The sequence below is a fragment of the Calliphora vicina genome, chromosome 3, assembly GCF_958450345.1.
Source record: "Calliphora vicina chromosome 3, idCalVici1.1, whole genome shotgun sequence".
NCBI lineage: Eukaryota > Metazoa > Arthropoda > Insecta > Diptera > Calliphoridae > Calliphora > Calliphora vicina.
In genome coordinates, this window is record NC_088782.1 from 21,079,483 (window position 1) to 21,088,750 (window position 9,268).

The window sequence follows — 9,268 nt, forward strand, 5'->3', positions numbered from 1 at the left end:
ACATTTTCTATGAAAAACCCTGTTTAGAAACAACTTTGCAATGGAATTTCTTCTGTATAAAATTGTTTTCATTGAAATAATTTCCTTTAAAAAATTAAAAAAAAAATTTGAAATTTTTTAAAAAAAAATTTTAACAAAAAAAATTATTTTTTTTATAAATTAAAATAGAAGCAAAATTATATATCAATTAGAATATAAAATAAATTTTTCCAATTTATTTTAGTGCCGAATATATAGATTTTTACAGAAAAAAAACTAAAATTGGCGGGAAAGTCATGTAACTTAACTTCCCCACCAATTTTGGTTTTTCTTAAAATTTCAAAATTTATATCCGGAGATTTTATTCCATGTTGCTAAGGAAACTTAATAATAAGCAAGGAAATTTGGTATAGAAAACTCTTCCCATATGAAAAAAAAAATTATATAAAACTCTTCCCATCTAAAAGGAAATGTCTATAGAAAATACTTCCCATATGGAAGGAAAGTTTTCTATAGAAATCATAAGCAAACTCTGATATAGAAAACTCTTCCCTATGGTATTAATATTTGTATAGAAAACTCTTCCCATCTAGAAGGAATTGTCTATAGAAAACACTTCCCCTATGGAAAGAAAGTTTTCTATAGAAAACTCTTCACTTCCGGAAGGAAAGTATTCTATAGGAAACTCTTCACTTCTAGAAGAAAAGTTTCTATAGAAAACTCTTCACCTGGGAAGAAGGAATTTCTTTAGAAAACTATTCACATCACAAGCGAAAATTTTTATAGATAACACTTAACATATGGAAGGAAATTATCTATAGAATCCCCTCATATTCCTTATAGACAACTCTTTGGAAAGAGAAATTTCATTTCGCAGACATATAATATTTTTTGTATTAAAATTTACGTTAAGGTTGAATAAAACCGACTTTAACTCACTTAAATTTACAAATCGAACAAACAGAATAAATTCTGCACACATTCTATTCATATCTGACCATTTACAGACCTCTTATTAAATGCGTGAGTATATGGGAGTTGCACAGAATTGATTTGAATGAAAAAAAAAATGACTAAATGACTATTTCTTACGATTTCAAGCCAAACAAATCAACATGATCAAGAAATATAGAAAACAGAAATACATATTACAACCACAATGTGCATTGTACAACACTACACCGAGTGTCCGTAATGTTTGATTAACAATTGACCAAACAATTTAACATTTTGCGCCTTCAGGCATTAGCTATGAATTTCAATTCTTTTTCTTAAGTTTTTTTTTTCTCTCTATTTATTTATTTAACTTGTTGCAAACTGCTACAGACTTGTCTACGCACAACGTTGCCGATTATTAATGGCCGGCAGTAAAGCAGCCAGCACAGTGCAGTCACGATTATCAAGGATGTAAAAGTGAGAAAAAATAAATAATTTTACATAAACATTTAGGCGATAAGATGAGATAAATTGTATGTGGCATAATCTAAAACATTTCAAAAAATTATCAATAAATGACAAATAATGTTGGACATGAAATGAATGAATTTTGGCAACAAACTATATTATGGCTATATCTAATTGGGTAAGTTGTATTGCGTAATACGTTTGCGTTATTTTAGAGTGTTGTATAATGATAATTCTGCTACAATGTTGTCTTTAGCTTTTAATACTGAATTGCACATTGTGAAGAGTAGTGTGTCAGTGAGTTTAGTTATTATAAATATGGAAAATCACAACATTTTCCTTTTGAAAATGAATAGAAAACTCTTCCCAATTTGTGGAGAAATTTTCTATAGAAAACAGTACCCATTTGTGAAGAAATTATCTATAGAAAACTCTACCCATTTGTGAGGAAATTATCAATAGAAAACTCTACCCAATTGTGAGGAAATTATCTATAGAAAACTCTTCCCATTTGTGAGGAAATTTTCCCATTTGTAAAGATATTTTCTATAAAAAACTCTTCCCATTTGTGAAGAAATTTTCTATAGAAAACTCTTCCGATTTGTGAGGAAATTATCTATACAAAACTCTTCCTATTTATGAGAAAATTTTCTATAGAAAACTCTTCTCAATTGTGAAGAAATTTTCTATAAAAAACTCTTCCCATTTGTAAAGAAATTTTCTATAGAAAACTCTTCGAATTTGTGAAGAAATTTTCTATAGAAAACTCTTCCCATTTGTAAAGAAATTTTCTATAGAAAACTATTCCCATTTATGAAGAAATTTTTAGAGAAAACTCTTCTCATTTGTGAAGAAATTTTCTATTGAAAACTCTTCCCATTTTTGAGGAAATTTTCTAGGGAAAACTCTTTGTAAAGAAATTTTCTATAGAAAACTCTTCTCATTTGTGAAGAAATTTTCTATCGAAAACTCTTCCCACTTGTGAGGAAATCTTCTATTAAAAACTTGTGAGGAAATTTTCTATAGAAAACTGTTCCCATTTGTGAAGAAATCTTTCTATAGAAAACTCTACCCATTTGTGAAGAAATTATCTATAGAAAACTCTTCCATTTGTGAAGAAATTGTCTATAGAAAACTCTACCCATTTGTGAGGCAAATGGGTAGAGTTTGTGAGGAAATTTTCTATAGAAAACTCTTCCCATTTGTGAAGAAAACTCTTCCCATTTGTAAAGAAATTTGCTATAGAAAACTCTTCCCATTTGTGAAGAAATTTTCTATTAAAAACTCTTCCCATTTGTGAGAAAATTTTCTATAGAAAATTTTTCTCATTTGTGAAGAAATTTTCTACTGAAAACTCTCCCCATTTGTGAGGAAATTTTTTATTGAAAACTCTTCTTATTTATGAGGAAATTTTCTTCCCATTTCTGAAGAAATTTTCTATAGAAAGTTCTTCCCATTTCTGAAGAAATTTTCTATAGAAAATTCTTCTCATTTGTGAAGAAATTTTCTATTGAAAACTCTGCCCATTTGTGAGGAAATTTTCTATTGAAAACTCTTCACTTTTGTTAGGAAATTTTCTATAGAAAACTCTACATATTTGTGAGGAAAATTTGTATAGAAAACTCTTCCCATTTATGATGAAATATTCCAAAATATTTTTATCTGTATTATCAAGCTTTTATCGTTATTTAATGCCCACAACTTCTATGTTTAATTATTAATTTACAAGAAATAATATTCGTGTTTTAAATAAAAAAAAACGAAATTCAACATTTTTTTATAAGTTATTAAATTAATTGTATTATAATTAATTCATTTAATAACAAATATTTGACATTTTTTAAAATCATAAATATTTATTCGATCATGACTTGAATTGGTAAAACATTTGTAAACATAGTACCAGATTAATATGAATATTTTTATTTTTAAATAACTACAAATGAACAGAATAAAAGGATGTAAATGCTAAATTACGTAGTATAAATTTTAAAATCAATATTAGATGTATTATGCATGCATGAGCAATTAGTTAAAGTATTGTGTCAATCGTGATATATTTTATGAGAATGGTTACAAAGATTCTAATTAAAGCATCCAAATTATAAATTATATCAAAAATTTTCAGTTTTGTAGGCTGCAGCATGACAAATCTTTAATACAGAACGATTAATAAAATGATTGACTGATTGATTGATAAGTGTTGCAATAATGTCACCCAATCAATGATGAAATATAAACAAAAAACTAAATTTAAAAATACAAATTTAAGCAATAAACTATTTCAATCATGAGAAATCAAATCAAAAAAGTTAAGACACCAACTTGTTACAATTCATTCAATCATTTGCAGCCATTAAACTGATTTATCGAACATACCAATTTTTCATAGTTTTATTGCAAAACATTTCCTGTTTGACGCAAACAACAACACAGCTACGTAGAAAAAGAAACATAAATTTTAGAATTGAACCAATAATTTATTTGTGTGTCCAACTGCATGAAGTCTATGAAAGAAAATTATGAAAAATTATTTCGTTTAGACTGGCAAAAACGCCTTGAACTGTAAATATTATCTAAAATGGTTAATTGTAGTATGAAATAAACGTAATCATTTGAATTAATAACTTCCTATAAATAATTTCATAATTCTTTTAGAAATATTGTAAACAACCATCTAACATCAAGGTTTTGCAGAAATAAAGCGTGAACTTTGTATGATTTATATTAAAAAAATTACAAGATTAAATAAAAAGTGCTTTTATAAATAGGTTTAAAATGAGCATTTAAATCGTAAATAAGTATTTAGCAATGAGTTGTTTGTATGAACAAATAATAATGACATAGAGCGATAGAACGACTTGTTTATGAGCTACAAATATTTTAAAAAATAATGGAAAATTTTCATGCAAAATAGCAAAATGGATCTGGCTCTGTTTATCACAAGTACTAAGATATCAAGCTTCAGACTGCCATTGTTACGGAGCAATGAAATTATCATTCAGACAGTGCACAGTGCAGTAAAATCAAAATATTTGGAAATAAATCTATCATTTGTAACTAGCTAATGCAATTGATATGAAGTATCATACATACGTAGCAAAGAAATATTCGAGTTAAAGCACTACTCTCTTCCCAAGAGTTGCACCTTGGGGTCTCAAAGTCGGAAATATCAGATATATTCATAACGCTCTCAATTAGGCCTACTTATATAATCATACACATTTGAATATTCAAATCTCTGTTATACATATAGCGTATACAATATATCACCGATCTCATTAATGTTTTTTTCTTAGTTAAACAGTAAATAAGATAGTTTCAAAGCAATATATTTACGAGCACAAAAATAAACGATTTTGCATTTAAAAATTTTCTATAGAAAACTCTTCCCATTTGTGAGGATATTATCTATAGAAAACTCTTCCCAATTGTGAAGAAATTTTCTAGAGACAACTCTTCTCATTTGTGAAGAAATTTTCTAGAGAAAACTCTTCCCAATTGTGATGAAATTTTCTAGAGAAAACTCTTCCCAATTGTGAAGAAATTTTCTAGAGAAAACTCTTCCCAATTGTGAAGAATTTTTTTATAGAAAACAATGTGAAGAAATTTTATAGAGAAAACTCTTCCCAAATGTAAAGAAATTTCCTAGAAAAAACTCTTCCCAATTGTGAAGAAATTTTTAATAGAAAACTCTTCCCAATTGTGTAGAAATTTTTAATAGAAAACTCTTCTAATTTGCGAAGAAATTTTCTATAGAAAACTCTTCTAATTTGCGAAGAAATTTTCTATAGAAAACTCTTCTCATTTGCGAAGAAATTTTCTATAGAAAACTCTTCTCATTTGCGAAGAAATTTTCTATAGAAAACTCTTCTCATTTGCGAAGAAATTTTCTATAGAAAACTCTTCTCATTTGCGAAGAAATTTTCTATAGAAAACTCTTCTCATTTGCGAAGAAATTTTCTATAGAAAACTCTTCTCATTTGCGAAGAAATTTTCTATAGAATACTCTTCTCATTTGCGAATAAATTTTCTATAGAAAACTCTTCTCATTTGCGAAGAAATTTTCTTCAGAAAACTCTTCTCATTTGCCAAGAAATTTTCTTCAGAAAACTCTTCAAATTTGTGAGGAAATTTTCTAGAGAAAACTCTGCTCATTTGTAAAGAAAATTTCTAGAGAAAACTCTTCTCATTTGTGAAGAAATTTTCTTTAGAAAACTCTTAACATTTATTAGGAAATTATCTACAGAAAACTCTTCCCATTTGTGAAGAAATTTCTATGGAAAACACTTCTCATTTGTAAGGAAATTGTGATTTTGACAGGCACAGAAATATAAATAATTTTTGCACCGAATCATTGAATCTAGTACGATAACCAGAAGCGTAAGACATCGTATGTGAAGCCCGGCCAATCAGCCGTGTCGACACTAAAACCAAATATCCATGGCGCTAAGGAAATGCTCTGTATTTGGTGGGACAAAAAGGGTGATACCTAGTATGAGCTGTTGAAATCTAGCTGATTCATTTGATGGGGCCAGATATGAAAGCGTAATATTCCATCATGACAACGCTCGACCACATGTTGCAATACCTATTAAAAAGTATTTATAATGAAGTGGTTTGAATGTCTTGCCTCAACCGCGTTTGTTTCCATCGATGCACAAAGCTCTCTCTGGGATACGTTTCACTTCAGAGCAGAGTGTCCGAAATTGGCTCGGAATCCATATGTGTCCAGAAAGGTGGGAAAATTTAATTTAATAAAAATATTATAGAGTATTCAAACATTTAACATAACCAATCACTCTTTACTAATCTCATTTCAAAATCCATATTGTCTTTTGTCTGATCTAATTACTTTTCAAGTCTGCTGTGGTTTCTAATACATCTGGGTAATTACACGAAATTAAAAAATGAGCTAGCTGCATTTCAATACTACACCATCAATGGAGCCTGCAATGTAAACCACCAACAGCCAGCAGAGCAAAATCATTGTGTGAACCTGCCAGCATAATATTCATGCGAACAAAGTATTTTTTTTTGTAACAATTTAAAGTCCGTGTTTTGTTTGTATTCTATTAAATTAAATACTTTTCGTTAAGTATAGCTTATTAAAGCTGATTTTTGTGCGGTTAGTATGCCATGTATCGTTCACTTTGTATTTATTATTTATAATTAAACAGGTGTGTCCACATATAAAATCAAACTGTGTTACAATTACATACAATTCGTTATATTGATTCATTCATTCATGGTAACGAATGTTCTGTAGTTTCAATCACTTACTCACCATTTAGATTTATTTTTTTTGCATTTATTTAGTTTATAAAGTCGGTTTGTCTCCAAATGCTTTGTTTATGGATTTAATAAATGATTTATTTAAAGCCTTACTTTTATTTGTTGTTTATAATAAAAAGTAGTTGGTTTTTGTTTATAGTGTTACAATTACAAATTAAGTTCTCAGGATTTAAATATAGAATATTAAGTTTTCTATTTTTTATTCAATCAAATTATATAGATTAAATTTTAAATATATTCTAATAATATTCAGGTATCTAAAGCAATTTGTTAATAGTAATTAAAGATTAGTATGCTAGATAAAGTGCAAACTGATGGATTTGTAGGGAAAATCAATCAGAAATTTAAAAAACGAATAATAAAATGTTTTAGCTAAAACAATTAAACAGAAGATTAAAGAGATATTGAAAATTATTGGGTGTATGGCTTAAAAATGTGGGATTTTTTCTGGCAACATATGAATTCCGAGCAAAAAGAACTGCTCCGGTCAGGCCACATTGAAGACGAATTGATCTATCTTAATGACGAGCTTATCGACCTCGACTGAAGGTCCCTGAACACTTCCTCAGGGAGATTCGAAACACTTCCTAGGAAGTGTTTGGAGGAAGCGAAACAAAAAAATTGTAGTTCGGAATAAATGTGGATCAAATTGTTCCTAATATTTGCAACCCTAATAAAATGTTGATACAAATTTTAGTTTTAGAAACTCAATAAATATGTAACAAATTCTTTATTTATTAACAAAACTCAATGAAATTTTCAACGTTTTTTAAATTTATCATTCTAAATAACAAGGTGTAAAAAAACTTGTCAAAAGGTCAAAGAGAATCCCGCAATTCCTAAAAATTTGAGCAAAAATCCCAAAAAAACATATCCTTCGGGACTGAGGAAAATACTTTGGGAATAAATAGGGAACACATCAAGGTTTCCAAAGCTGCTTTCCGTTTTCTGATCCCAGCTTTGGGATTTTAGAACATGTGGCCCAATTGTGAAAATTTTGATAAAAAATAGATCAAATTCAGAAGGGTTTAGGGGTAACAAATTCGAAAACTAGGACATATTTGTTATACAAAAATATTCTCCGTAAAGATACCTTAAAGAAAAAAATAAGATTTTTATTTGTTCATAAAGAAAGTTTTTTTTTAAATAAAAAAAGAGTCGCCCAAAAATCAGGAAAAATCTACTTTTTGAATTTTTAAATTAAATATCGTTTATTTTTGGATCCATAATTGATATTGCTCTGAAATCTTTTGTATATTATTGGTAATTTAACTAACAAAAAAAATTCAGCCCAAAATTTTGCCCTAAAAGCGGACCCAGTTATGGCAAAATTTTTAAATTTCAAGACCTAGACAGAGTGCTTTCCAAAAATATAAAAATCTTTGAAAAATTTTACATGTCTAAGGTACCCTACTTTGAGCCCCCAAAGCGCCATTCCGGGATCATTTGTAAGGCCTATTTTTATAACTTAAACTTGAATACTCCTTGGCTACGTCCACGTTAAATTATATCCTGATCGAACCAGCCATTTAGAAATGACAGATTTATTTCCATACAAAATTTGAATCTGCCCCACTGTGCAGTTGTCGGCCACAAGAGGCCGACAACTGCAATGTGAACACAATCTGAAAACGCTCTTTATCCAGCATTACAATACATTTGCTAATAAGGCCGATCACTGTTGTAAATGAAACCACCTTTGAAACCTTTGTTTTAATTATTATAATTTATTTGCAATGTAAAACAATTAACCCGATATTATGACACCTTTAATATAATTTATACACAATACAATACTCGTAGTACAACATTAGCTGACATAATATTAAACAATTTTCTTTGAAGATCGCCATACACAAAAAATAATTCAACGAATGTTGCACTACCAAATGACAGACGCAGACAAAAAACGTCATAATATATAAGATTTATGTTGTCTTTGGCCAAAATGTTATAAATCATGAAAAATTAACAGAGAATTGTGTGTGTAGGTGCCACATGACAAGTTGGCAACAACCTTTTAAGGGGTATGAAAACATGAATGTAGTTGGAGTTGTACTCACACAATCTTGGAAAATATTTGAAAAATGTAGGCACTTGAATTCAATACAATTGAAATTAAAGTGCTGCTGTTTGCTTGTTACCGCATGAATTATGTATGCATTCATCTAGTAGATAAAACTGTTATACTTATAAAAATAAATAAAACAAACAAATATCTATTTAGTGGAAAATTTATGTCACACAAACTAAAACAAAAAATAAAATCATTACAATTTGACATACCAAATTTGTTCACTTTAAACTTTAGTAGTAGATCAAAAACAGCAATGATACACATTCAATAACGTACTACTACAACTGACATATGAAATGTCTTGAAATAGCCATAGAATTGTTGTTGACTACAAAACTTAATACAGCAGGTGCCATTTGTGGTAAATCATTGTAGCAATAAATGTTAATAATTAATTGGAAAATGGTTTTTCTATTGGTTGTTAAATGTTCGCAAATGAAAAATTTTAATTATGTTGTTGTGCTGTTGTTTTAAGCGATTTAAGAGATTGTGGTGATTTTTTGAGATTTTTAA